Source organism: Dermacentor andersoni, chromosome 1 (genome assembly GCF_023375885.2).
Source record: "Dermacentor andersoni chromosome 1, qqDerAnde1_hic_scaffold, whole genome shotgun sequence".
NCBI classification, from domain to species: Eukaryota; Metazoa; Arthropoda; class Arachnida; order Ixodida; family Ixodidae; genus Dermacentor; species Dermacentor andersoni.
Window position 1 is genome coordinate 43,914,085 of NC_092814.1, and position 25,256 is coordinate 43,939,340.

Consider the following 25,256-nt stretch of genomic DNA (forward strand, 5'->3'; position numbering starts at 1 on the left):
GCTTCTATCCGCCGTCCGCTTTTCTCTGGAGAGCGTCTCGCGAGTCCATTCACTACTCACGCCAATTCTGGCAACGGCACTGAGACGCAGTAAGCAAGGAAGAGAGAGAGAGAGAGAAACCCCATACATTAATAATACACCAAAAAGACAAACGCTTTCCCAGGAGCACACGCGAGAAAGAAAAGAAAAAGAAGTGGCAGCGCAAGGAAACATATTTTAGGCCAAAGTAAAGCTCCCGAAAAGCCCGAGAGAAATGCCATCGACGAAGACGAAATCGACTGGCCAAGGGGCGAAATTGAAGACGAAAACAAAGCACACAGTGAGAAAGCAATCTTTCGCTCTCGAAGCAAATGGAGCTGAGCTTTCCGTGAGGGAAGCAATAAGTCGGACGGCTGCTTTCCGAGATCGCGTTTTCGCTGTTTCGCGGTGTGCGTGGCGGCAAAGTCCTCACTTTTTTTTCCTCATGTATTTCATCTTCGCAGTTCTACTATTTTCTCGGAGACAGAGAAACCCTTTGTGAACTCTTCCCTGAGTTGCGCGTTGTTCTAGAAGAACTGCAGAGTGACACGAAACAGGCTTGCGAGTCGGCAACTGCATTGTGGGCATCCTGCCTGCTAGATTTCCGAGGCTCAGTTTCTGATTAGGGCAGGCTCACAAAAATGCGTTATATATAGGTGTGGCAACAGTAAGTAACCGAAACCAAGACGACATTTGGATTGCGGAATTCGACGCTTATTGCGCCTCTGGCGAGATAAATTCCCTCAGATGGGAGCAGACTTGACGCGGGACACAGCACGTTTGACCTTTTATTGTTTCTTCGTTTACCTGTGTTCTTCTAAAACCTCTACAGTCTTAGCTATATTGGACGACGCAAATATGATTATACGGTAATAGATTAATGTATATTATTAACGCGGAGTACTTGAATGATCTCTACATTTACCGCGGGAAAATCACGGCGGGGAGAATTGTGACTGTTCGAAAGAGCGGCGAATAATTGCGATGTGTGCCAGGTTACTCCTATCGCTATTTGCGCAGCGAACTGACGATGAACTAAACAATTTACTGGCCAACGGTGAAGGCGCTGTCAAACACATTATTCTCCTCTTTTGTATAGTGAGGCTCGCGATAGCAATATTCACGAACCAAAATTATAAATTAAACTAGGCAATACGTAGGGACCGAATACAAGGAAAGACGCTAGACAAGACGTAAGAATATTCGGCAAGACATGGTGCACATCCGTCTCACCAGACTTCCTGACATATTCGCTCACTCGAATTGCTGCTCTATAGCACGTGACATCCCGTATCTGCCCACCTGGATTCAATCGCACAGACGCTGTTGCTCTGCGCTGCCACCGTATGCACGACCGAGTTCCCCTCATAAGATGTAGCGCCTCCTTCACCAAAATGGCAGAGGCAACTGACCGCGCTATCTGTCCGTGCGAGAAACGACCGAAGTACACCTGCGCGGCGTACAAAGACACTGTTTAACCTACGCGGCGATAAAATGGGCAGTCACCCTCCGTCTGAAATGAGTGCCAAGGGACGCTAGCGGCGGCGTGTTGTTCGAGATTCCTGACTTCGCTGGCCAACTTGCGCTCTGTGCTGCTTGGTACCCTATAATGTGTTCGCTTTCTTCACGGTGATGCTTTTGTGCACTTTGGCTCTTACCTAATTTTTCCACTCGAGAGCGCAGGACGAGAAGCCAGTTTTTCTTTTTGTGAGCGGCTTGCCGGTTATCCCGTTGACCATCTCCTTGCAGGACAACCTGAAGCCATCAGCAGCTGCCTCGGAAAACATCGATAACCTTTATGGAAATTTTCAGCATTGAGATGTATCCGGGTTTTTATGAATGTCTATATAAAATGCGAGGTTATTAGCAACTTTTCCGGGGCTCTAAGGGCGTGTACTGTTATTCTGATCCACAAAGAGCATTCCTGAAACAGCAGACATCCTTGAAGCGGCAACGATGTCGAGTTGAGATGGTCAGTATAAGCTTTTCTCTTTTGGCGGTTAACGAAACAAACATGCAGTTACCTACAGAAGGCGGCAGGTATTCTGAGGCTCGATGCGAAGCTTTTGCTGTGCGTACGCATGCTTCCGAGCTTTGATTTAGTTTGTATTTCATCCTCATTTCGTCCCGTTCACACACACGCGTGCCATTATGCCCATTCCGCTCATCCGAACTTGGCAGCGCTAAAGGGCACTTGACACGTCGTACTGCTACGCTGTGCTCGTTCCCCATATTTTGGTCCTCTTCAGCAGTTTGATCACGATGCAGCTAACGCAGAGAAGCCCTCGCCGGCCACCAGAGGCGGTCGCGTGAATCGGAAAGCGTACGTGCGCCGAATTGGCGCGGCGGAATCGCGGACACCTGAGTTTGCAGCTGGACATTTACACCGGGCACAGTAGGGCGGGTTTTGCTCTTGACGGTAAACATTACACCAAGAGTGAAGACCCCCCCCCCCCACCCCGAAAAATAAAGAAGACAGACAGGAAAAGCCCGTCTTTTATTTATTGCACGTCCTTTTTTTTTCGCTCTCTCAAGCGCTCAGCAAACGAAGCCGAAAGTTTCTGTGACTTCCCCATGACAGACCGCTTCACGAAGGAGGCGAAGAGCACGAACAACGGCGCCTTTCCGGCGGATGAGTTTCTTCTTTTTTCGGACCGGCCGCGACGCGGTCATAGTTCATTTAGACGACGCCTGGCAATTGCTGAGTCACGTCCCGTCAGCAGACTTCGTCAAACCGAAATTGGCGTCCAGACATATCTGACGCGTTATTTGTGCCGCGCTGTTCTGGGGTTCAATTTTTTGGCGTGCTTATCTTTTATTCCTACATTTTGAAGTGCAATTTTTTTTGCTCTGCTTTGCGCAAGAAAGAATCAGCGAGGAGAAAGTCACTAGAAGTTCACGTAACAGCATAGATGTTCGCATTGTTGGCCAATGAAATAAAAGCAGAACGGCATTAGTTAAAGAAAGGCGCATTGCTACGAATCGCCTCCTTGGTAAGAAGGGCGAGAAGGCAGCAGCACATAGCATTCGGATGTCAGTGAAGTATTAACAGGGAAGTTTGCAGCGTCTCCTATAGGATGCGCGTGCCGCTTCAGCTAACAGGTTCACTTTACTTGAATTAAAACAAGAAAACTAGAAGAAAAGAAAAAAAAATGGGTTATTTCACTGGTAAAGAGCTCGAGTGACCAGACTCCCTCGTCTGCCACGCCTTCTTCTCACATTGCCTTCCACACCAACTCTCCCTCCTCGACGCGTTGTTGTTCTTCCGTGGATACGCAAGAATGTTACGTGACGCCACATACTCGTGCCTAACTTCATTTCACAGTTTCAAACAGTATAATGTTGTAACTGCATACGTGCGTCAACAAAGTGATAGTATGCGGTTTTTTTATTATATGGTATTTAGGAGATGTTGTCGCCTTTAATTGGCGCCGGCTACTCCTTTTCACATAGGGATAAAAAAGAACAAATAAATCATAACAAAAATTTTGAAGTCATAACAACAATAATTTCGGCAACATAAGTACACTGATGTCACACTATAACTGAAAGACAACTCCAAATCATACCAAAACAAAGTCCAGTCATCTAAGTAGACTAATGCCATACTAAAACAAAAGTCTACTTAGGAACACAGCAACACAGAGTCCAGTCCCATATGTGCAAACACAAAGTCCGGTCCCTTAGCTAGATTAAAATAAGGGCACATAAGAAATCACGGAAATCACGCTGTATACCTACTATATGCGTCGTCTATCGGTACAGGGAAATTCAAAGCCGGATGTGGACGACATCGGCCAAGGTGGCCTATCGACATTGCTCTGCGCAGAATGGCGCTTGCCAGCTCGCGTCTCTCTCCATTCTATAGGCCCAGGCGTCCCCAATCAGGCGAGGGGTGCATGCAATGGAAACGAGTGAAAACGAGTGCTTGCTGCTCCCAGTAAAGTCGGGCATATACGCTCGCGCAACGCCTGCTTAGAGTAGCTTCTTTCACGCAGCACTGTACTAAACCCTCCCACGAAAGCGAAAATGTGTGGAAGATGCACAGGGCGAAGCATTGCGCTCAAATTTGCCTGTTTTGTTTCCGGTTACTCATCCTGCACTGCACACTTCACCTTCAATCACCCTTGTTACCAGTCGAGGAGTTCCATCAAACTGCGAATGCGGCGCTATCATGGTGGTCACAAACGACGAAAGAAAACCAACAAAAATATGAATAGCGGAATGATGGAAATACAGATTGCTCGATTCTTAACTCTTACTTCCCCAAAAATATTGTTTATTACAGAGGCTGTGATCAAGCGGGAAATATCATTCTTACCAAATATTTCCAGAATGAAAGTGCATGCAATAAGCTATCTCTGTAATCAAACGTGACTGCAGTTTGCGCTTACAAGAAAAAAAAAGGGGGGGGAAATAGAAAAGGCCCTTGCGTCATCACTGCACTTTATCCCACGAGAGCACAGGCACGCGCAAAGAATATAGTGGCAACCAGTGAATACATTCGCGTCCTATGGCTCGTAACGAGGCACCGCGCTTTTCTAATTATCGGCGTGATAACTTTCATTGGATTAGTCGATGCTGCTAAACATGCAAGGAGATTTACATAACGCCGAACGCACAAGCCACGGTCCTACGTTGTCAGTGCACCGATAGCAACGGTAAGCCTTCGTTCTCTGTCCGTTTATTAATCGCGACCACACAGCATTAAGCCCGCATAGGGCTGCGGCTTTGTTCCAGCTCTCCGCTGGGAGCGGAGGGAAGCGAGGGTGCAGGGGGCGTTGTGCGCGCCGGCCGGGCACCGAGAAGGCGAGGCCGGGTAATGAGCGCGTTCGGGGGGACAAGATTCTAGCGCATGCGCCAGCTACAGCAGTGCTTACGAAAATTAAAGAGAGAGAGAGAACGGGGCTCTGCCTGTGCGTGGCTTGTGTGGAAGCCGCTTGGGAGCGCACTGTGCAAGCCTTTACCCCAATAACCTCAAGAGTGACGGAGAGATTCCACGCTGCAGAAGGAATAGATCGTGACGCTAGAGTATTTCACAAAGACCTCCGAGAAGAGGAGAAAGGTGAACATCATTCAGTTCGTTGGAGTGGCATCAGTCGCGTTCGCTCTCTCTCTTTCACTCACCCGCCGCGGAATACTTGGGAAGAAGGGAAATGAACGAGCAAGGGAAAACCGGGAGGAAAGGAAAGAGCGCCACGTATTAACCAAAGACTCGACTGCGAAGTGCACGCATAAGCAAAAGAAGAAAAATAAGAAACGAGTGCCAAAATATCTTTCCGTGGCCATTCCGAGTGCCGCGAGGGCGGAAAGGAAGCATTACGAGGCGGCCGAGGCGTTCATGCGACGGGCGTAGCGTTCAACGCATGCATATACGAGGCGGCTCGCGCTCTCCGCCCGAACATCACGCGGCCCAACGCCTGCCGTTCGCGTACGCGGGCAGCGAGAGCCGGCGGTAATGGTGCGTCGAGCGTGAGCCGACGAACAGCGCCAAAAGCAACAACAGCAAGAGCTTGCCGGCCAGGCCTGCGAGACTAGATGGAAGGGGGAAGAAAAGGTTTCTGCGGAGACCGGTGAACGTAGTACGCGAATCCCCCGGAGAAATCAATTGGCCGACCGCTTTCCCGCCGCTGCCGGTAACGAGTCCGCGCCGACGCATACATATTCATTGCGAGCCTTGGCGCCCGAGCGCTCCCAAGGCGAGAGGGGCGCGTGTGGCGACGACCGTGCACGTACCGTCGCTCACCGCTGGAGCGAAAGGAGGCTTTGCATACCGCGGCGAGATTGAGCTGTCGTCCCGTACACCTCGCGGCGCCACATCTGCCCACGCTTACAGGCGTCCCGCCGCGCTGCGTTGAGCGTTGCCCGAGGTGAATGCAGCAGGTATGGTGGGGGCGCCACATGGCGCAAAAGGAAACAAGGGATCGTCGCCGTTTCGGCTCCCGGAAAGACCGACTCCTCAATGCCGGCCTCCTCTGTGTCAAGCGGAACGGGCAACGAAATAAGCGGAACGATACGGAATCTGAATGCCGGAATATTCGAAGGTGTTCGCGCGTTTGATACTCTTCCCGGGCTATAGCGGCCGGCTTTAAACTCCCATCTTCGATTTTGTTTTCTACTTACAACGGAAATAAATTGCAGCATAAGATTTTCACGGGACATGACATTTTTAGTGTTCATTATATCGCAGCGTAACATGGCCGCCCACAGCCGGAGATAAACACGACACCTAATTTGACGAAATGGCGAGGAATGAGGGTCATATGAGACTAGTTCCCAAAAGTGCCACAACGGCGGGGCGGCGGCACCGTAACTGAAAGAGGAACAAAATACCCCTTTCCTCCGCCATCCCACACATTTCTTCTTTTTTTTACCTCAATATTGAAAATCAGAATTTGAGAGAGAGAGAGCGAGCGAGCGAGCGAGCGAAAGAGAGCGAGCGAGCGAGCGAAAGAGAGAGATAGAGAGAGAGAGAGAAAGAGGGAGAGATAAGAAGTACTGTTCCGTTTTGTGGCAGGCTTAATGGATCCATCAATTACTAATGTCTGCCCTTAGAGTAGCCTCACCACTGGTTGGCGCGATCCCACTGGCGGATGAAGAAGCACCGCAACGAATAGGAGGAGAAGAAGCTTTACGCGTTGATTTCGTGCCATGCGCCATGTCACACACAGGCGTCCCTCCACCGCAACAGATTTCACATTTCGATCTTTCCTGTAGGCTCTTCTTGCAACTGCGCAAGGGGCGCAATTGCATGTGCACATTTTATTTTTATCCAGCAAGTAAAATAATCAAAGCATGCTTTTATGACACGCTTACAACAGATGCCTCATAATAAATGATAGTTGCCTGTCTAAACGCCTCACTGTTACTCGTTCAAACAAACCGTGAATTCAGTTGACCAAAGCTTGAGGCGCTGACTTTTTGAACGTGCTGTTACGTGGAGGAAACGATAGATGATGCAAACGTTTGCGAGAACAATGCAAAAGTAACTTAGTGCGCAGCGAGTCATGTGTAGCAAAAAGGCGAAAACATTATTAAAATACGTTTTAGTGGACACATTGTTAGATTAGCTCCTCTGATAAGTGGTCCCGTACACCTATCTATCATATGACGCACTTATACTTTTAACTGTAGACTGAACTTGAACTGAGGGGCGTGTTCGGACCTACCTTCCATGTTAGTATGTGGAGACCTTTTGCACCAATGGCCAAAGACTACAAAGTGTATAAAGCGATTTGGTAGCGGCGCGGACAGAAGTGACATGTCGAGTCAACTCTTCCGTTGAGGTATCGTTATCTTGATTATTTTCGCTGTCACTTTTTATTTATTTATTTAATATTTTTTATATTGCTATTAACTTAATACTTATTTCTTGCTGTAGAACAAAGAAATTGAGCATAGCCCAGTTATACTCTCTACGTCACTCTCTTCCAGTGTGTCGGAACGGAACGGAATTAAAAAATAAACAAAACTATCAGCCCAAGCACTCCGTACAGATGGTTAACCAGCGAAGCTGAAACGTGCGGCGTCGTTGTTTATCACGGGGTGAATCCCTACGGTTCATTAAAGTCCTTCTCAATGATTGGTTACGTCTTCGTGTTTCTTAATTAATTATTTACGGCGACGAACGCGGGAGCAGTGGCGCTAGCGCGTTCGCGCTGTAGTACCGAGGGGCGCGCCAACGAGCCAGCTGTCGAAGAAGACGACGACGCTGGGATCAATGATGATGATGATAGTTTATTTCTACACGCGGACACGATAGCGGTTAAAGTAGACCTTAACAGCTTCGCTTTAAAGAAAGAAAAAAAAACGATATTTTTGACCGGACCGGAAATGTCACTGAAACGTTATTACAGCGAAGCTGTTTAAGCGGACCCTGTTCCGTCGTTGTCGGACTTCGCTAAAAAGGGGCCGCGTGACCTAGCGGGAGAGGAAAAGAGCTCAACAGGGGGAAGGAGATTGGAGTGACCCTTTCCCTCTGTGAGAATGCTATCTTATACGCGAATCTTATACGGTTGCCACACGGTGAATTTTCGGCGATCGAGCCAGATGGGCATCGAATTTATCGACGATTGATTCCACCCTGCCGCGAAAGAAACAAACGTTATGCTGGCGGTTTGCGGCCAACGAACAGGGCCCAGCGATTGAAACGCAATGCTAGGAGTGCGTGGCTGCCGGTGCTTCTTGCGCCAGCAAGAAGTGCCGGCAGCCACGTCAATCGTCAAACCAATCCAACCAATGTCAAAACGATTGCAGCGCCCGCATCTCCAGTGGTGGGCCTTGCGCCCAATATACGGAGCTTTGGATTAGTGGTTCCGCACATTCCACCCCAGCTACAACTACGGGGATACAACGAGTAGTGCGTACTGTGGAGGAAGAAGCTGCCTACCGCGAGCGTCAGCGAGAGTTGGCTCGTGAACGGGCTCGTCATCGTAGGGCCGATCCGGAGCTGCGCGCCAGAGATGCTGAGTTTAAACGGCAGCGCTCCTAAAGCATGCTCACCACGCGAAGCACGCAAAAGCGAAAATGAGGTGAAAGAATGGTGAAACAAAAGATTTACGATACAGACTGCTTGCGAAGTTTGACTTGCATGGTGTAACACCCGGTGTAACTAACACAACTTCGCTGTTCGACCTTCTTCACGGACTGGAAGCGGCGGTGATTTTGATTATTTTGTTTCAGAGTAAAAGCGAAACAGTTTTTTATCGGTTTTCGGTTCAATCCGAAAGAACCGACGTCAGGCAAGGTCAGAATTAGCGCGTATCTCAGGCAGGGACAGTGTGAGCGTTAGCCAGTCGAGCGCTACCCTTATCTAAGCTTGCCACTCGCGGTGCGCTATAGGAGATCGGCGGCGTAGCAAAACCCAGCGCTTGCGCACTGAAGAGCTTACCGTTTGCTTTTCTACGGGTACAACGCTTTGTTATCGAAGTTTTATAATTTGTTTTTTTTTTATTGATGTGATATAAGGAGATGTTGACGCACAATTTAAGGCGCCGGCTACTCCTTAGCTCTTGAATTGGTCTAGCCAACAACATACAGGGTTCAAGACTACATATCAAATAACCTTTTCATACAAGCACCAGAACTTGTCAAGCAACGTTTTCACAGTAGCACTATGACGTAAGAAATACATGGTACATGCAATATACAAGTTAAATGACTTCACAGTTTTGTAGAAGAAAGTCTCAAAAATACAAATGATACTGTCGCCTAATAATACAGTCTTTAGTCAGCATGTGGTGCATACATCGCGTAAATGCATTATCACATATAGTCACAACAGAAAAGTCAAGATAATATAATCCACAAACGCATACAGACATACAGCGACATACAAATGAAAGGAACATTAAAAGCGTCATTTAGGTACGTTTTGTCGGAACAGCGGCTCGCATTTCGGCGAGTACAATCGATGACGTGCTGCTTCTTAGATCACGCTCAGTGCATTGACTCAAGAAATGGAGCATGATCTCAGAATTCGTAATTCACTTATCGAGAAAAAATGAATACTACGTTTATATCGTTACTTCGCTTCGAAAATGCTTTTTTTTCTTGCCAGAGCACAAGCAGGACGGAACTTTATTCAGTGGAAAAAAACTAAAATCAGAACGCAAACCATTTCGTTCCGGTACCCTGAGATGAGATCTAGAAGAACACAAGAAGAAAGGCCTATAGCATGCTAATCCAAATGGTTAATGACTGAATGCAGGCTAGTTAGTCTTAGAATCCTATGCAGGGCAAGTCTGTGCAAGAAAAAAAAACGCACACACAAACGAACGAAACAGGTGGGGACGACGACGATGTGTGAATAACTTCAATCGTAGTGCACAGGTCGACTTTTATGTGCCAAATACTAGCCCTAGCCGACAACCAATCTCGCACGCGCTGTACCGGGCCTGGTCAACGCCATTTCGATAGCAGCAGGTGTTTCCGCTCTGCGCCGCGAGATTAAATAGTGCATTGGCCGACATGCCGACACGATGAAACGGGGCCAGCGAGCAAGGGCACTTATCGCGTACGTGATTTTGCCACGCCAAGCTCGGCAATGAAAAAAGTCGGTCGACTCATGTGACGTCACGGCTCTAAGGGCTCATGCCTCGCGATATCTAGCAGCTGTTGGTTCGACTGAGCACGTTCGCTGTGGCCTACGCAGATGGATATTGGGACGAAAGCAAAGACACAGCTGTGCTGGCCGGAAGTGTTGCAGCGCCGCGTATCCACACGCAGTGGGCAATTCCTTCCTCTTATATCGCAAATCTTCAAAAACTGCTTCAAGAATGTAACACGTTACCAGCCGAAGCCTGACAAGCATCCGGCACGGCGGGGTCGGGCCCAGAATGGCAACCCCGAATCATCGTGTCGTACCGACGAAGCGCGAGGGCGGACAGCCACGCAGAGAATGGTCCTCACGCGAACATAAAAGTAGCCGCGCCGGACATCTAAAGGTTCGGTCCTGGCCCGACCAAATCCCGCGTACATGCCGGCCCCGGGAAATCGGGCAGAAACCTCCCCAGCGGCTGGAGCAAGTGCTCGGGTCGCAACTGCAGTTGCACGGTGCAGTTGTTAACGACGCCATAAAAAGGGCCGTCCACGACTTTCCAAGGCTTCGCGCGATGCCATACCGGGAGGACAGCAGGCTTCTGGTGCGCACAAACGCGCGCGCCAGGAGAATGGCACGGGACTGGACAGAAACACGCAGAGCTGTCGATGGCACTCGTGCCGCGGTGTGTATAGGCTGCGAGGGAAGTGCGCGCGTGCCGGAAGGCACGAGGAAGGCTGTCGTGATAAAGTAGTGGTTTGCCGACTGTTGCGCTGGTTACTCGTTTTCTTTCCCTTTGTTTTCAATTTAAGCAGCAACACTCTGCGATATATTTTCGAAACCACATTACTTTCCTTAAAAGGAAATTGCGAACCGCGAGACTTTGTGCGATGAGCTCTGACGGCATACAAGAGGCAATAAGAGGACGCGAAGAAGCACCATGCAGGGGAATGTGGCAGAGTAATGGCAGTGCGCGCCATTACAGCGGCCATATGAAGCCGATACCGCAGGCTGTGTTGCCCATTAAAAAGAGAAACGCGCACAATTTGACTATGTTGTTGTCAACGAGGGCGTGCTTTCGTTTCGCGAGTGTCTTCCCAGAGGCAATTATTAAGAGCACAGTGACAGAGAAACATCTATTACTTATCTTTAACCTTAAAATGCGCGCGTGATGTCCACTCTCTACATACCACTGCTGATAATGTTCTTTAGAGAGTTAATTACTTCGTTCTTTTACAAAATGAGATCGACGACGTGACCTGATAGTTGCTGTCTGCGTGCACGCATATAACGGATGCAGTACAACATGAAAAACTTATTCAGTGCTTACTCTTATAGCTCCAACGTGAACACTGCAAGGGGCCAAGGCCATCTTGGCGCTAAGTACACGATTCAGCAGCACGGCTGTGCTAGTTAGCTCCGCGTCCACTTTCTTCGCATATTTTGTGTTTCTGACCTTCAAGCCCTTACGAGGCCCACGAAGTTGCTCTAGAATTCAACTACGAGACTCTACTGTCGTCTGTTGTGTTTTTGTTTTGCCCGTGTTGTGCCTTCCTATTCTCTTTCTTTCCCTTCTTTCTTTCCTCTTCAAGTAGGTGGGCGTGGCATCCTTTTCAGGATGCAGTTGATAGTCAGCTTCTCTTTCTATGTTATGCGGTGTCTCTAAATAAATAAATAAATAAATAAATAAATAAACGCTGAATTTTGCGTTGTCCTGTCGGCAACTCACCATACAGAAAAGTTCTTGGAAATTTTCCACAAAGGCCATTGCTGCGGCTCTGACACGAACACAAGAGGGGCATTGTGCCTAACCAAACGCTCAAGCCATTCTTGCACGCCCCCCCCCCCCCCCCCCCGCCTTTAGTAGCCCGCCTTTGTGCACTCCTGCTAGTTTAGACGGTTTAGAGACCGTCTTGAATTCAGGAGGTCGCGTGCTCTACTCTGGCGGTGCGCAATGCACATTTTGTTTGTCTTCTAAAACAGAAAAACAGCTGATGTCCCTTGCAGCTTCGCTTTGAAACATTGAAACACGTACGCTATGCGTTGAATGCGTTGTGTAGCCGGTGTAGAGAAGCAATATATATATATATATAGTTTCTCCACTCGTTTGGCATGTCGGCAACCAAGCGCTGCAATTATCGGAAGTGTACGCGAGGGAACTCACTTTGCCTATCAAAGCAGTGATCGTTTATGGAAAGCAGGCTAATTGTTTGTTCCTGCGCCAGGCAAGCTTAGGTTGTAAATGACCATTTATCAGGAACGAACATTTTTGTGGAATGAGCATCCCCAGAACCACCTCTGACCTCCTCTCCGGATTCATTCTTCCATCGCGGTGTTGGAAGCAAAGAAGAATTTGTTGGTTCGTGCAGGAAGCAAATGGTTAATTTCATTTTCTATTTGCGCGCTTTTCTTTTTTTTTCTCTCTTGAATACTTGCCTTGCGACACGCTTAAGCATTAAAACGCACAAAGCAGTTGAAACAGGTTTCAGAGTCACGCCCATACCACTCTATTTTCAACGACCATACAGAAGGTGCTTTATCAAGCTTTAAATGTCGTCGTCCTAGTCTTTGAAAGGAATTATTTTTACTCACACGCGAATATTCTTCCCATCTAAGCCTGGCTCATGTATACGCTATGGAGGTTTTTATGGCACACAGCTTGCGCCAGTTCCTTTACACCAAAAGCGGGGATAAAGCGAGCTGAGTTGCGAGGATACCTTTCTTGATTGTACCTTCGCCATCAAGACAAGGAAGATGGCTCTACCATTACCGCCTGCAGTGTAATATGCAGGAATTCATGTCCGTATAGCACGCCATGCAGAAATCCTTGCTACGAATTCAGGCAATCCGTTTGCCGACATGGCGATGGAGGATGGCTTTGCGGGCAGCTTACCTCTACCTCGTGCCAAGCCCAGAGTACGATGCAGCAACTGCACTTGGCGCTAGAGTCGGTATAAGAGTCGTTAAAGTGTAACTCTGAGTGCGAGTCCATTTCAGACATTCCTGACGGTCTGGCTGATTTTTTCAAGTTAGGTGCGCGCGCAGTTTCTTCCAAACTTCGATGATGGACTGAGTTTTCTTCAGTACAGTTTTCACGAAATAGAGTTGTGTAAACAGGTAACAAAAAAAAATGCACCAGATTCAAGGTACTTGCTGGAATCAACCTTAAGCTAAGCTTTCTTTAAATCATTCATCAAGTTTTATTGAAAGGAACACATGATGCGTGTCAGTTATGCAGACTAAACACATATGTTGCAACGTACGTGAAGCGAAACATTCGTGAAGCGGTTAATCAAATGTAATATAACTGAATTTGGCGCGTACAGCCATATTCAGTTTCTTCCAATGCAACATGTAATCTATTGTAATGTTTATATTACTGCAGCGCACAGGTGCCAAGTTTAAGGTAATGTAATTTTTATGATTACGGCACTAGACCATTCGCCCGCTATTCTGAAATGCAAACAGCAGTTCACGAGGATGCACATTGTGAGACGTCGACACAGAAGTGTCATGGGGATGGCGATGTTTGATGTTTCTAAAGGGAATAACGGTAACAAGAGATGCAATCAGAAAAAGAAATAGAACTGCAACACATAAGTAAGTGCACTTAAAGCTTCTATAGCTCTTGTGGCACATACACCCAGTGGCCCATGAATGCGCTAGAGCAAACATTTAAATTATCCCGGGAGACATCTTCCACCATGGCAGAACTATTTGCAATCCTGTGTGCTTTGCGCTTCATAAAGTCAGAAAAACATTCGCAAAAATGGGTTATCTTTGGCGATTCGCAAGCAGCTTTCACATTACTACAGAGCAATAAAAAAAATTATTTGAACACTTCGCTATTGTATGAGACGCTGAAAGAACTTACAAAAGCAAGCGCAATGAACCACGTAATTGCATTTCAGCGGATACCTGGGCAGTGCAATATTCCTGGTAATACTGCAGTGGACGCAGCTGCGAATCGAGCGCACAATAACGCAGAGACAACCAATCTTCCCCTACTGCGTAGTGAAGTCCTTCTGATCCTCAGACAGATTTCTTGTCGCCTCAGCAAAACTACCTGGTTTGACCAGCAAACTAAAAGCTCGGAGTTATTCTCTATATACCCATGTATAAACTTATCAATGCCGGGAAATCTAAGAGACAACAGAAAATTTGAAACATTGTTACACCGGCTGCGTCTTGGTACTGCATTTACGAAACACTTCTTGTACAGGATAAAACGTGTCTCTAGTCCGCAGTGTTCTTGTGGCCATCCAGACGAAGATGTGCATCATCTTCTTCTCGAGTGCACGAAATACGATACACAAAGAACGGTACTGCAAGCTAATTTGTTTATATTAGACAGAAGGCCATTCACTTTAAAAAAGATACTTGGCCCATGGCCAACTACGGGCCTTCAAAAAAGAGCACTTCTTGCTCTGAAAAAGTTTTTAGAGGACACCAACATTTTGGGAAAATATTGGGTATCAGATGGTCCGAATACGCTAACTGAGTTACATAAACGTTGTTCGTGGTTCATAATTGGTTTATGTGGTAATCGCAACATTTACGCAATATGTATAATTCTGTGCTGTACTTGCAGTGTATTACATGTGTTGTGTGTTTTGGCTGTTCAAAACATCTGGCTTTATATACGCGTACGTGGACTGAACTAATGCACAGAACTTTGCGACACATGTACTGTTGGACTGTATATGTTTTATTGATCTGGTGTTCTACTGAGTGTTATATTTTGTGTCGCTATTCTCCCTTTTTACGCAAATTTGTTTCGTTTGCCAAGTGACAAAGAGTAGCCGGTGCCACCATAAAGGCGCCAACCTCTCCTAACATTCACTTCAATAAATAAAAACACGGGAGAACAAAAATAGAAGAAATATAAGAAAATCAAAGAAGGCGTTGAAACTCATGCACCAATATAGTGCGCTCCCTGGCACTACTTTATATATATATATATATATATATATATATATATATATATATATATATATATATATATATATATATATATATATATATATATATATATATATATATATATATAAAAGCCGGAGCACCCGATAACACATGCGCAGATATTAAGAATGTGGTAGCCCAAAATAGGCAAATCAAATAAGCCGTTCAATAATTTGCGCTGTTGAATTAAGAGGTCTGTGTGCTTGAGAGACAACTATGAAGTCACACTGTATGTCGAGGTTTTATGTCTTGATATGTTGTTTGATTACGCAAAACAGAGGTGCGCTCATTCGCACTACTTTGACAGTCAACATGCAGTAGCTATGAAGGCCAGCGCTGATTTATATATATCCAGAAACGCATCCTGGGAGATATTTACAGACCGATGGACGCGAAACTGTGGTGGACGAGGCATGAAAAAAAGAAAACTTTTCAAAAAAAGCCGGTATACAGTTGTACCTGCAAGGTGCTGTGCTTAATTTCATCGTGATCCGGAACAAGGAATAAATGCGAGTAGCAAAAGCATAATGCGGAACCACCTTAAAAGAACTGCTGTCATCCAGTTCCCTCTAATTGAAGCTAGACGGATTATTTACTTTACGCAGCAGCCGTAAAGTGCGGAACTTCCCGTGATTGCGTAAAGAAAAATACGGGAACACGCAAGAACCTGACTTGTTCAACCGCTGCAAATATGCGTCGAACAAAATCAACGGCCTCTGCTTAGAAGTTGTAGTAGATCACGTAGTAGAAGACGATCCCATGAGACGCTGATGACTACAGCCGGCACTGCCAGTCTGTCGCATCGTTGCGGGCCCGCTTGTCACATGTAGACTGAAGAAAACACGCGGCAAATACTTCCCCCTTTTTCTTCTCACTGACTTTGTTTCTTCACCCCTAGTTTCTCATAAGCGTATAACAAAGCAAGAGCAAGCCATCCTCCATTGAGTTGTACTAGGAAAAAAGTTCCTGATCGCTGCCAGCGAAATTTACTGTAAAACATTGTCATGAACGTGACAATGTTTCAGCAAGCACGTCTATATACGCGGAGGTTACGGGAGTAGTCGTTGATAAATTCTTCGTGGCTAGTTATGTAGTGCCAAACCCAAGTGTTCTACACGCGTGTGAAAGTAGATCTATACATGCGTACCAAAGCTCCTCCTCGACAGCATAACCTAAACAAACTAATCTTTAAATCAAACAAAAAAAGAAAAAGAAAACATGAAAGCACGTGCATTCCACCTGTATGAGTATCGCAACCAACCTTATATGCTTTGAAACGTCAACTCGCTTTTCTTACGTACAAACGCGTACTCCTATCGTTTGGGAATGGCCGAGAGCCCGATATGCGACTCCTGCGGGTGTGAGGAAACCATCGAGCAGCTATTGTGTACCTGCCCTCGCTACGATGTACAACGCCTCTCTTTGCGGGCAACCTTACACCGACTGGACTAGAGACCGTTCACTGAGTCAAAGATACTCGGACTGTGGCCACACACGTCACTGACACGAAAAGTAGTTCGTGCACTAGTGCAATACTTGAAGTGCACCTGCTTAAGAGACCGTTTATAGTGTCCCTGTGTATAGTGTCCCTCCCACACGCACTGAGTACTTACTCTCTCCCTTTTTTCCTCTTCTTATCCCCCTTTCCCCCACCCGCAGTGTAAAGTAGCAAACCGGTTGCTCTTCTGGTTGACCTCCCTGCCTTTCCTGTCCTTGCTTTCTTTCTCTCTTACATGCAAAAAAAAAAAGAAAATAAAAAAAAGAGAAAGAGGGCGCAGCGCCGCTAAGCTTAATTCCAGCTATAGAGCAAGTGCTGGTTGGGAAGAGAACGCAAGAACTCGGACCCAAGCCAATCTCGTCGCCTAGGTGTTCCATGACGCGTTGCTTCCAGAGCAAATGCGAGTTTAGAGCACGAACAAGGCACGCAAACAGGCGACACGCCGATACTAGACACGTCCGCACGCGCCAGCGACGTAGTTTTAGTGCAGGTCGCATGCTCCATGCGAGTGTTTCCAGCGTCGCTGGGTAGGAACTCGTCGTGGTCATCGACGGTGGAGTAGAGGCGGAGGAGGGCTTTCTCGCGGCACGCCGTTCCCGTCTCATGTTGTAATAACTTGGCGAAGAACAAGAAGAGAGACACAGACGGGGAGGGAGCGACGCTGCCTGGAAAAATGCAGCGCACGAAGCGCCCGTGGCACGCTCGAGCGGCTATGCGACGGAGCTGTGATGCCGGCGGCTGCGGAACCTGCTGAATATTTGATGCGGCCGCGAAGACCATGCGCGGCTCGGAAACGTGTTCCGCGTGGCTGCCGGCGCCTTTCTAAATCAGGGCGGTCGCGCCGCCGAAGGCACGCGTATAAAACAGCGCCACGCTCTCCCGCGCGTGGCACGCGCCTTCTTTTCTCTTATCCACCGTCCCGAACGGAGAAGTCACCTCCCGAAAGGGATACGCTCGAGTGGGCGGATTAGTCGGCCGAGTAGATCAGCGCGAGCCTGAGATTGACGCCGGGATCAGCCGGGCGCGGTGCCGCTGTCCGAAGCAAGGCCAATGGGGAGGAGTACACGAAAACACGAGGCCAGAAACAGGACGCGCTGAATTTGTTCGTGAGAAACTGTTGGTTTTTTTTTCTTTTGTAATGATGATTGAATGTTTGGGCCGTTTTCCCCTTTTGTCTTTCACATCAAGGGAAGCTCTTGAAACAGCTGCTCGGGACACTCGCCTTTCTTGCAAGCTTCTTGACTTACCGGGAACCGCCTTAGACGGAGCGTATAGCAGCCGCAAAAAAAGAAAAGCGCAAAGCCACGGCTCGACGTCTCTTTCAACAGGCCTCAAGCGACGATAGGGCATCGTTTTTAGGTTTATTTCTTGGCGCTTTGACATCATGAAAGAAAACCGAAGGAAATACTTCAAATGCACAGAGTAAACGGTGCCGAAAGTGGGCAGCATGCTGCTCAACGCTTCAACAATAATGGGGTTTCTGACTTTCTGGTTTTAACCGAGAAACGATGGAACACACGCGCCTCTAAAAAAGCGAAATAGTTCGTGGCAAGGACCGCAAGCTTGTGGACGTCTTTGACCCAAACGCCTATTCGGCTCCTTTCCCCAAAACGCTACGCTGTATTTATGGCCGCCAAGTAAAAATAAAGAAAGTGAAGATCAGTAAACCGACAAAATGCGTTTATTTACATTTGCGCTGGTGTAGTGTAAAGTAGCAAACCGGCCGCTCGTATGGTTGTCTTTCCTACCCTTCCCCACCGATCATCGGCTCAGAAGGCAATGAAGGCACGTTTGTGCTTTCTAAGAACGTCTGGCTTGTGCGAGCGCCTTTGACTCTGTAGTGCTGTTTGTGCATGTCTCTCTACCCCTACCTATCTCTTTCTCTCCCTTCTTTCTATTCCCCTTCTCCCTTCTCCCAGCGCAGGGTAGCCAACCGGACTCTTGACTGGTTAACATCCCTGCCTTCCTTTTATCTCTCTCTTCTCTTCTTGCATTCTCCCTCTCTGAAGATTTCAGTGTTATTAGAGCACCGAATCATTAGTCACCGCCGCTTTCTGCTTAAGTTGCCTGAACTGTGAACAGGGATCGTGTAGGCCATTCTGATGCCCGTTCTACAGATGGAAGGGCCCGCATAGGAGAGACGGCAACAGGCGTCTATGCGTGCTTCAAAATTAAATTGAATTGCGGGGTTTAACATCTCGAAACTGCACTCTAGATTATGAAGGACATTGTAGTGAAGAACAACGGAATAATTTTAGTGGGTAAAAGAAACCAGCGGAAAAAAACAAAGACAAAGAATAACTACGCAGGGGCCCTATAACGTAAAACTATTCCAATATGTTTCTATTCCAATCTCCTGACGTCAAATTTGCGTAACCACCGACGCAAGCACCGGAGGGGCACCCGCACGGCTGTCCCAACAGACCAATCAAACGCACCCCTCGTTCATAGGAGGTCACTTTTGTTTGCTTGAAAAACGAATAACATTGCTTACACTGAGCGGCTTGTCGTATCTAATTGGCTGACAAGAGGCGAGGAGAATGCTCAAGTGGGGAGGGAATCGCTGGGGCAGAGCCAGTGCACTGAAAATCGATAACCGGATGAAGAGGGTGGTGCCGGCGTCTGCGATTGGTCGGCTTTCCCTAACTCAGCTAGTGGTGGCTGGTCGAAAATCGCGGCGGCATGCAACGGAAGCTTAGGAATGACGCTAAAACTGACCTCGGCAAAGAAGAGTTAGCAGAATGAGGTGGTAAACGTGCCGAAAGTGCTCGAAAACATTACACGGCCACGCAAGAAGATTTATTATACGCAAATACACCCATGCTCTCCGGCAGGTGCGAGTAGCCAGCGTCTAAGCAATCGGCGGCAACCATCTTCTATTCCTTTCGGAACGGGGCAGCCTGCGGCTATTCCGAAGAAAATTCAGTTTTGTTCGGCATATTAATGCACCTTTATCGCGTACACGTCACTTTGACGCGGTAAGTTTCTGCGGTTTTGTGACGTCCTGTGACAGGCAGGTGAGGTGGGTGCAGCCCGAAAACATTTTACCAATAGCCGAGTACTAATGGCGAAAAGGGGTCGAATCAGAAATAACTGTTTTTTTTTTTCTTTTTCTGTCAAATCATTTATAATCAGTGTGTACACATCGTATCAGATGGGGAGGTATCGCGGTTTCGTGAGGTCGCGTGATAAACAGGTGAAGTGGGGGTGGTCGAAAAAAGTTTTTGACCAATCGTGGAGGGCTGATAGCAGAATTGGAATAGAAAATTTTGGAATAGTTTTACGTTATAGCGCCCCAGGACAAGAGCGGGTGCAGCAGGACAAGCAGGACAAGCAGGGCCAGCGCTTGTCCTTCGTGGTTCTTCTTCTGTGTCTTCGTATTTTTCCACTGGTTTCTTTCACCCGCTAATATGAACCAACTCGCCCAGCAAACAACGTTTCTAGAACAATTTTGAGAAGCTGAGGTTCTTTAGTGCACATCCAAGCACGGTACACGAGCGTTTTTGCATTCCGCCCACATCAGAATGGGGTCGCCGTGGCTGACAGTCGAACCCACCACGTCGTGCTCAACAGCGTGACGTCATAGCCACCGAGTCACCACGGCTGATTATGATTGTTTCAAGGGACAGGCTGTAACGTTAAGGGGAACAAAACCTTTTATCTCCGGCTGTTAATGCTTTGTCGAGTAAGAATGAAATATGTATTAAACATGCGAATCAATATACATACACCGGAGATAGCATACGCACGCCATAAGTAAGTGTGATATCGCATGTGTTAAGGTCCGCCGTTTAAGAAGATAAATATTCGTTTTATATGCGCTAGAAATTGTGGACCTTTTAGACCCTTGCTCCGATTTATTCGTCGATAACAGCCGCCTTTCACGTTGACACAGCAACATAAACACTGACTTTTCGAATGAAATAAGCCGCGGCAAATACTTTCTAAATGTAAATGTCGCAAAATAAGTAGCCTATGAGCTCCTTACCCAATTTAAGAACACGGGAAAAATTTTTCTAGTCTGCATCTTTTTCTTAGCCCGATTCTGGCTCAACTACAATCCGAGATAGTGAACGGGCAACAATGAAGGTGACGGGAAGAGTAAGCGCCCGTATATTCAGAGAAAAGGTCTCGTTTAACCAAACGCATCGGTCTTCTCGACTATGCGCAGGTGTGTTTTTTCATGAGGATCAACGTACGTAACAGAAAGGACTGAACGACAGTTCAGATTTTGTCTTAGTTTTTGTCAACAGCTTTGGCTTAGAAACGTAATATGGGGCGAAAGAAAGGACCTCGCGTGACAGTGAGGAATGAAGGCGACTTCCGCGCACCTACAGTGATCACGCCTGAGCTCAGGCAAGAAAGAAAGAAAGAAAGAAAGAAAGAAAGAAAGAAAGAAAGAAAGAAAGAAAGAAAGCTGTCTGAAACCCTTTCCGCTGGGGATTTGCACGCGAGTGCCGGTAGCCTGGCAGAGACTTCTCGCCTCGCTCGCACGCGAGCTCATTCGCCGCCACAAACGGGACCTAATCTACATGAAATAGTCCAGCTGCAAGCCCAGAGCGCGCATAAAGGCAATTACGCGAACCCTTTTCATCACCTGTGCGGCGGCGGCAATGGAGACCACGCAACGCGTAGGAGGCATCGGCTACGGGCCATAAATCGTCGCCGTTGTCGCGAAGCGCGACGATGCGGGAAATCTGACGCGGTCTCGGCTCCGCGCGTGCCGCCGGCGCGAGCGCACGGCGCGTGCTGACGCATGAATATGCGCGAAGCTCCGAGAGGGCCCATTTCTGCGGAGTGCGTGAAAATATCCTTTCGGGAACGGGCCCGGTCGCGCGCTTCTTCGCAGATTCCATGGGCCCCGCCGTCGCGTAAGCGCTCATTCGTCGGCCAAAATGAGCGGCTCAGCCGCACGGAATGCCGCGGCGCTTCCCCGGTGCGCGGTCAAAGCTGTGTGCCGAGCGCTGCCAAGCAGTACTTGATGTGCGCAAGTTTTATATCGTCCTTGGAAGAACGAATGACGCCCTCGGTGCACCCGGAGAAAGGCATTCATTTGCGACGAAATGAATCCCGGCGCCTTCTTTCTTTAACTCTTTCTTTGCTCCCCAGCTTGGCATGGGGAGAGCACGCTATGTTCCCACGTAAAGGGTGCCTACGCGCGCAACAATTTTTTACGCGTCAATTCATGTGTTCGTGTTTTTGATACATTCACACATGGCCCTGCATGGGACCTACAGAATGTGCAAATAAATAAATAACAAAATATGTTCGACTTCTACGAAAAAAGCAAGAAACAACAGCAACAACAGCAAGAAAGGAAAAAAAAAAAAGAAGATCCGTGAAGCGCTGAGCATGGTTAGAATACAGCGATCTCGACGGGTCGGGCAAGGAGAGCAAAGGAAATACATTGGAATAATTACATCACTTCTAACTTATATAGAATTCAAATTTAAAGAGCCACGTGAAGAAATCAACAAAGTTCAAGGATTGCGAATGTATCATTGCGTAGTTGTTCGCATCAACGTGCAAATTCATATTTCCCAAAAGACTCATTAGGTACAGCTTCTGTGCTGTTTACTTCGATCCTGAACCTAAATAAAATACACGCCTCTTTTTCTCTTTGTCACTTTGACTGCGTTCAGACAGTTCAAACATTCAAGTGTGCTAACAAAGAGGCGGCCCAGTATTTTAAGGAGATTTTAGTACAATTCTCCGAGTTGGTCAGAATTTAGACTCCTTTAGACAGCCGCTCGATGCCACCGTCAAGTACTGACGCTACATACTGGCCCTTGAGCGTGACAACACTCGACGCAAAGAGGACTGGCTCGAGCCGCATTAGTTATAAATGCCGCGCTTCAGGAGGGAACATCGCTTCGCCTGTGATACCAGAACGCGGCATTGATGTCTGAACAGAGGTGCAGTTCTCCGTCGCTTCAAAGTAGGCAGAATTATTTTATGCCTAAACTTATACGGTACAGAACAAGCAACTCTGTCATCACGTGGCTGAATTGTGCAGCGTATAGCAATGATTTCACAATTAAGTAGGAATACGATTTAGTTAATGCGTCACAAGCTGCTGCTAATACTAAAACAAAGTTCGCTGCCCAAATGCGCATTGCAAAATGCCACGGGAGTTAGATTTCGTAGTCCCAGGCGTGCAATTGTGGAGAAAAAATGGTTCTTCGTCGACAAAGAACTCTCAACTCCCAAAACAACCCTGTCACAGCTTCCTCTACCAGTGGCACGCGTTTGCAGAGAACTTAATCCGGAATGTTCGTTTTAGGCGCGCCCGATAAAACTGGCACGATTAAACGGAAGCAGTTTCCATTAATGTGAATTGCAACGGATAAATTAGGCGGCCTTTGTTGACTCACAAGTAACAAATAATCGCTTTATTTTTGTTTGTAAAAGAATATGCATCAATAATTATGGAGTGTAGCAAAGGCTGTATGTGTAGTGCGCGCACGGCAAAATTGGTACACAACGTACGTGACACTGAAGCAAAAGAAATATTTATGTACTTGAATAATTACAGAGACATGAAATACTGGGGAAAATTATTATTGAACGACCAGATATATGAGCATGCCTTTAGAGCTCATGCCTAATTACCACTTCCCCGTTCCTTTGCTTCATGCCCCTTTAGAAGTCTTTCGAACTGCACTCTATTTCCTTCAATATTAAAGAAATGACCTGTATCCGTTGTACACTTCAAGCTAAAGATATATCGAACAAGAAGAATAAGAATTTTAATCAGCTCTTTAATTGTTTTTAGACAGCTCCAGAAACACTTCGAAATTGAAGGGAAAGTGCATGATCTAGATTAACTATGGGGTGGCCATGCTACACTACGGCTATTTAAGCTGCTACGGAAATGGGATCGTGGACTACAGTGAGGAGAATTTTACACAAATGAAGACCCTTTGATATTTACGCTTCATTGACTGAAAATAGTGTTTCAAGTGCGCGCGTGTGCATGCGCGTACATTTATCGAGTGTCGCATCCAGGTTCCTTCTCTTCGTTACAAGCACATCTAAGGCGGATCGCCGACCTACGAAAGCCGAGAATTCGTTAGGGTCCCATATTTGCATTTGCGCTTCTTACGGTGCACCAACTTCATAATCCCATGTGACAGACCTTGCGATGGACGCTTATGCGTGTCTGTTCGTCCACACTGTGAACTTCTCTCCTTCTCATCTTTCATTCCCCTTGCCCGGTGAAGGGCAGCCAAACGGGCTCAGCCTTGTTAACATTACTTGTCTTTCTCTTGTCGCTCTTCTCTCTCAAGTAACAGTTTTTTTTTAACTTCTTGCTGCAGCAACAGCTCGTCTTCGACAACAATATTCGAATGTGGCTGCGCAACGACACTCTTTGGCCAGAAAAGGTAAATAAAGACAGCTGCGTGCTAAATTAAGAATACGTCTTCAATAGCGTCATCTTCCACAAATTTTGTGGGGATAGCATTAAATCGAATGTAGTGATATCAGTAGTACACGACACCCTATTTGTAGATTTTAGTTATCAGGTGCAGTACGTAATGATGAAATAGTAAGAGAACGCAAGGAAAAGTGTCGTTTCACTGTTTATTGTGCACAGTTTACGATAATAAAGAGAGGTAAGAGTCCTAGATGTTGGGAGAGGACGGGAAACTGAGTTTGCTCACCCTCTGGCAGAGGGACGTTTAATAGTGAAGTGAAGCTTTCTTTTTCTCGCTTTCTTTGCCTATCGCTCGCGCGTTTCGTAATATTTTCTTCCACCGTAAAAGAATAAGAAGCTCTCATTACAGAAAATTACTAAGGATACGAAAATTAGCACTTGTGGGAATACAGTACATGAACAGAGACCTTCAACCGTTAAGTTGTTAAGAGTTGTGTGCGCTACATGCCTATACGGTTTGCAGCTGCCCATAAGGCTTATACTATGCTAGTGTTTCGAATATCATTACTATATAAGTAACCACGCACACTAGAACAGGCATATAAACATATTCAGTTTGTTTTGTTACAGGTTTACATTACTTATGTCATCTGTGTAACGGGGTTTCATGGTGACTATATAGAAAACTGCGGGCTCGGCTGTTTTGCGTGCGCATTTTATTTACACCGGGTCAACAACAACCAGAAAATCAGCAGACATGAGTGAACAGTTGTTGTTGCTGAAAATAATTTTAACCTGAAGGCTTCTTACGCTTGAGGCACAATATGCCTATTACACAATAGCCTGAACATTGCGCTCAGTGTTTCATCCCGCGTGCTTCTGACGTTAGCAGCGCCTGCATCAGTTGCCCCGTTCAACTGAGTAATCCAGGATGAGCGAGGAATGCGCCTGGCCATTCTTACGAAGCCTTGTGGAAGCGTGGCAGGAGGGCGAGACAAACGACGGCTTTGGAATTCAGGGGCCACCGGCCAGCCACCAGTCACTGCTATCCGCGTTCGTGAGAATGTTCGGCAGTCACACTCGGACGAGATTCCTGACCTGCCGCTTTCGCACGACATTCCTGACCTGCTGTTTGATTCTTCTGCAATGCGATATAGCACTCTTACGGATAAAAAAAAAAAAACCTGGATGGCTCCGACGCATTGTTGCCAATATTGGCGTGCGTACCTGCTAATAATATAGACAGCTCGCAATCTATAGTTTCAAAGCAGAATTTTGAGCATGAAACTGCGCTGATATTGCAGCATCTAACTTACAACGGAATCCTAAGCACCGCAGAAGTGTTTCGAACTAACCCCTAT

General features: G+C 47.0%; 1 protein-coding gene across 5 annotated transcripts in view; it reads right to left on the reverse strand.

Moving 5' to 3' along the window:
* The window catches only part of cpx (synaptic transmission protein complexin), a 594,949-nt gene that overhangs the window by 67,968 nt on the left and 501,725 nt on the right, over positions 1 to 25,256 (reverse strand). The window lies entirely within an intron of this gene.